The following is a 6,102-nucleotide window of genomic DNA, read 5'->3' as shown; positions in this document are numbered from 1 at the left end:
TATCACGTGATTGCATGAATATGTTTTATCAGGCAAGATAATTTTGTACAGTTTTATAGGCAAGAAAATTAATTTTAGATTAATCTGTGTTTCAGAACTAAATCATTCAACTGAATTTGGGCACACGAAGAACAAAAACTCTTAAAAATAAAACTAAAAAACGTAATAAACAGCTAAATGTGTCTACATAAATGAGTGTTTAATATCCGTTTGCGCTATTTCGGATACAACGTGATGACGTGCAGCATAAAATGAAATGCTATTTATCTTATTGAAGCAACTCTGACATAGGAAAGGGACATTTGGGGAAGTCGTGGCCTAATTAGGTTAGAGAGTCGGACTCGTAATCGAAAGGTTGCGGGTTCGAGTCCCCGGCCGGCAGGGATTGTAGGTGGGGGGAGTGAATGTACAGCGCTCTCTCCACCCTCAATACCACGACTGAGGTGCCCTTGAGCAAGGCACCGAACCCCCAATTGCTCCCCGGGCGCCGCAGCATGGCTGCCCACTGCTCCAGGTGTGTGTTCACGGTGTGTGTGTGTGTGTGTGTGTGCATTTGTTCACTACTCACTGCTGTGTGTGTGCACTTGGATGGGTTAAACGCAGAGCACCAATTTCGAGTATGGGTCACCATACTTGACAATACGTCACGACTTTAAAGTGTGACTGCTGGTTTTAGAGCTTGGGGTCTGTTGCTGAGTAGTTACTTTAAAAGCAAATTGCTGGGGGAAATCCAAAAATCATCTAATCTTTTTGAAATACTAAATTAAAAATCACTTGCTGGTAGATAAAAGTATCAAAATAGTAACTAAAATAGGCCTACACTGTAAAAATGATCGTGATTTTAACGGTAAAAAACTGTGAAAATGCTACGGTAAAAACCTGTTACATGGTTAACGGAAAGTTCCTGTAAAATTTACCGTAAACTGACGTTCCCAGAATTCCCTGCATTCCATTTCAAATTCTGTTTGAATTTGACGTTTTTTTCTTTGAAATAACTATGTTTCTTCTTAGTTTTTTCTTATCGGTTATGTTTATTAGGGTTGTATGTTACATCTAATGTTGTTAAATGAATGTTTATAGCATATTTCAGTTTAATGAGTCTCACCATGATGGTGTTTAGTGCTTGTGTGAATGAAACTGTGCACCTTCTGTATATTCTATTGTTTAAAAGTTGCTTGTAATGTGCTTTGGCTCATCATGTGACTCTCATCATCACCTGCATTTGGTGGATATCAGTGTATTTCAAAGGAACAAAACAGATTTCATTACTTTAATAGATTGGTATATTAAGATTATATCAGTTAAAGAAATTACGGTATTTAACTGTAAATTTAAGTTAAAACCGTAAAACCTAAAACGTTGCTACCGTATTTTTTACCGTAGAATTCTGGTAACCACAGCTGCCAGTTTTTTTACCGTAAATTTTACGGATTTTTTTTACAGTGTACTATTTAACTATTTAACTTGCCAGATTCACATGCTTCTAAAATCTCCACGTACATGCTTTGAAGGAATGGCATGTGTGGACAGGAAACTCTGACACCTCTGAAAAAAATTGGCAAAGAACTATGGTATTTGGCAAATCAAATCATCCATAGCCTCAGATATTTAACACATTTTGTGCTGGTTACTGTAACACAAGCCTAGAAATATATTCACTTCCAGGTAGGTCAGGATGTTTAAAAAATGTAACGTGTTTGTCTTGATTACACAGGCTTTGCAGCTTTCCTCATGTCTCATGAACTAGAAATATATCTGGGGTCTGATCTGAAAGAAAAAGAAAGAAAGAAATTCTGGCAGTAATGCACACAATTATGTCCTCAAATTCAAATACTATAGAGAAGCTTTGCCCTGACGAAAGTTTTTTGAAGCAATCTATTTACTAATACTTTATAGCAATCTCAGAATGAGAGAGACATTTTTATATCTCTTGGCATGCTTTTCGTTGCATGCTTAATAATGAGCTTTGACATGGTTTTTGAAAAAACAAGGCTAGTTGTGAGGTCTTAAAAGAACACATTTAAAGTTGCTATGGCTCTGAAATGTTCACAATGCATTTTTATTTGATCTTTGTTCTGCTGCAATGTAACTTTATTCATTTAAAAGCCATTAATTTTATTACATTTGTCCACTCCTTATATGTTCTATTAAAAGGTCTTTATTGCCTTGCATCAGGTAAAATGCAGTTTTAAAATTGTGAAGTTGTCTGTGAACTGAACATACCATTCATCCTTGGTGGGCTTAATTAAGAATACATTCCCGTTGGAAGCTATTATTATCACCAGTTATATGTGATTAGAGACCTCATTTAATCCCCTTTAAATACACATACTTTAACTGTCTGCTGGAATTTTTTCTAATAGGAATTTAACAGAGTTATTAAACTAAACCCATAAACTTGAAAAAAAAAAACTGAAATATAATACAACATTTAAAATAAAAACTTATTTAATCACAGTTAGCTACCAAGAAAAAAATCTCTCTTTTTCTTTTAGCTTGACTTGATGTACAAAGATAACTGTAAATTACATAATTTCTCTACATTACATATACATATAAATGCATAATGCATATAATAAATACTACATAAATTATATAAATTAAATCTAAAAATAAAAATAAAAATTAATAAAAACTATATAGACATTTAAAAATGATAAAAACACACACAAAACCTCATTTAAACTATGAATAAAAACTATAATAGTATCTCAATGATACAAAAATAAAAGATACCAAACAATGACATTTCATGTTGCGTTCCAACTGCATCAGTAGCAGATGGCTGAAGCAAAAGTCCTGGGGATCTTACACTAAAAATTAATTTCAAGTTCACATGTCGAGATAGACAGCATGCCAATAAAATGTCAACTGACCAGTTTGTGCTTGGGATATTACGCTGCATGGAGATGTGGGGAATTTCATGATGTTTTTGCATATTTTCACGATGAGGACACATGCATATACTCCATTTGCACATCATATTTTCAGTATATTTGCAAGTTAACATAGTTATAATGACAAAACAGTCCTTGAAAACAAGTTAAAACATTCTTGTAAACCATTATGGTTGATGGTTTATTAAAAGTCCTGTGTTTAAATCATATGAATTAAATGTGTAAAATTAAAGGTTGGTCGATTGCCAAGTGGCTTGTAAACACACAGGCTGGACAGGGAAACGTCTATGATGTCACAAACCAAAAAAAAAAAAAAAGGTAAAGCACCTTGAGACTCACTGGCATGTACCCAAAGATCTTTAAGTGTAATTACTTACGGCATCTATTCACGCTTACCATAATCAGCAGATTGTTACTAACAGTGCAACAGTCATGGTTTCCCAAGTCAATGTCATTGTTCTGTGGTGTAATCGAGAAAAGCATGACTATAAATGGTTGCACATTCCTACAAAGAAAAAGCCTGTGGGGAAATTCAAAGACAACAGTTTCAAAAGGAAAGACACAAAACATGGCATAAAACCGTCTCGCTGCTGCCTCCTTCGGGGTTCACAGGTGTACACACTTTGCACAACCCAAATTGTCTGAATGCAGTGTGCTTTAATTCTTCATACCTACTGAGATAATTTGCTCAATGATCCATTGGCATTTTATGCCACATTTCAAATAAGTTTCCTCATGATATAAAAAGAGACCAAAAAAAAAAAAAAAGGATATAAAAAGAGACAAAGAAAAGCACTTTTATAATAAATCCACACCTTAATCATAGACAACTGATGCAGGTACTGAAAGAATACGTTATTCATGTGTAAAACATGTTTTAGATTGTTCTGTACATGCATGTAAATCTATATTCCTGTCACCTTGACAATGTATAGTCGAAATGTGTTGCATAAACTATTATAACTCAGAAACTGCTTGTAATTTTTATGAATGGTTTCAAAGAAACAGCAAGTAACACATTGAATTGTGTGAAGTTTTGAAGCAGAAAGAGAAATAGTATTTTTTATTGTTTTCTTGTGAAACCTACTTCAGTAATCTTTATTTACAAATTATTTTTACGTTGTATCTGTTATTGTCTTTATCACCTTAAGAATTAAGTTGTAAAACGTGTAAATAATTGTTACCGATTTCTTCATGTTTGCTGTTTATTCTCAAAGCACAAACCATTGGGGAGCAGAAGAGTCCACCTCTGGAAATTCCCACATTAAGACCTCATCTGACCACTCTGACTCACTCTGTATATGTATTTGTCTTTTGTCATCTTTATATTTGCAAACTCACTCCACATTTACTCATCACAAACATATTAATTTAATGGCATTAATGAAAAATCAATCTGTACATTCCTTTGAAATCCATGTATTTTATACTCAACTCTTGTGCCATATACTATATACACCAAACTTGTATTCTTACAAAATGATGGTAACACCTACACAGTGCTTCCAGGATGTCTGCATTGCTCAGCGACTGTTTGTTCCAGATATATATCTGAAAGAAAAGCAATGCCCTCAAACTAACATACTTTGTTAACATTAATCCTGACGCACCACATCACTAACTGTTTTGAATTTGAAATGGTTCGTCAAACGCTTGCTTTTTGTCATGCAAAGAGTCATTATAATAACAGGAAAGTCCTAGGAATATGTCTCATGAATTTGGGAAAATATGGGCAGATATAAATCATTGATTAAATCCCAGGTCATTAAATATTATGTGCTTTCTCTTCTATACTGTAAAAAAAAGTACATTTTACAAGAAAATACTATTTTAATTTTTTTTACCTCAAAATATCATGTTTAATTCTTAATTCGCCATTTCTTGTAACTGTTTGAACTTAACTAGCCTTTTTGTTCAGTGTATATCCTCATATTATTGTATTTACAAAAAAAAAAAAAAAATGTAATACATATATCCCAAATGTAGGCATGAAAATGTAATTATTATTATTTTATTTTTATTTTTTTATTTGTCTCTATTTTCCTCTTTTAAATTTGTTTATAATTCTAAATAATAATAATTATTTATAATATTAAATTGGATTTTTAAACCTTTATATGTATGCAGCAATTATGGTCAAATGTGGCAACTATGGCAATTGTCAAATGTGTTTTGCACAAATAAAGGAATATTGTTTATACAAATTCCTGTGGACTTTAACTACTAATGTGTACCACTGTGATATTTGGCTGGTTTAACAGTTGGTAGAAAAATAGTTATTGTGTATGATTAAAAATACTTGCATACTGTAGTTAGGAAAACAAGGTATTACTGAACACAAAGTATTATTTAACCCCAACTTTTTTTCAAGATGCCTCAGTCCTTAAACTGTCAAACATTCAACGGCATTACATTATTTACCTTTTAGCAGACATGTGAGTCATTCAAACATAGTAAATAACTCACTCAGTGTGTGACTCATTAGGATTTGTCTCATGAAAGCAGATCCTTACATTAACTCACAATGGCCTTGATGAACTCAGACCTGCTGCAGCCCACAACACATGAAATGAAACCTTCCATCTAACTTCACAAAGAATCAGCCATTGTTTGGAATGAAGGGAAAGCCTTCAGCAGTTTACCTGGTGAAAACTCTTCTGTTCTTTCCATTCAGTTTGATTCCTGTAACCCACACCTCTTTCTGTTTTTACCACAGAGCATGGAAATGAAACCAGTTTGGATGATTGATAGATGCTAAACATGTCTTCCTTTTGAGTTTACACCACAAAGGTCATTATCGTTATATATGGTAGATGATAAATACACAATAAATACAGAGAAAGGAAAGTAAGAAAACGTGTGCCTATCAACTCTCAAGATTCCCATTTTAGTGAATTATCAACCCAAAAGGATGTGAAAAGCATGTTAAGCATGTTAAAGACACCAGGCCAACAGGGAAAGTATTTCCTGTCTATCAGACTAATTTTGTTCTGGTTTTTATGGTGGGTACACTTTGACCCTTGTTTGTTGGAATGCAGAAATGATGGTCAAAAGTCTCTTGTTTTGAACAAATGTTTTTGTTTTCTTGGGATATTCCAAGCAACACAATAAAAACCTCTAAATGTGATGGTACTTTTAGAATTAGATCCAATCTATTCTATGCTGCTCTTAAAGGGAATTTCAGGTGTAGAAGGTGAACCTGTTG

The sequence above is a fragment of the Barbus barbus genome, assembly GCF_936440315.1.
Source record: "Barbus barbus genome assembly, chromosome: 34".
NCBI classification, from domain to species: domain Eukaryota; kingdom Metazoa; phylum Chordata; class Actinopteri; order Cypriniformes; family Cyprinidae; genus Barbus; species Barbus barbus.
This window is presented reverse-complemented; position numbering follows the sequence as displayed.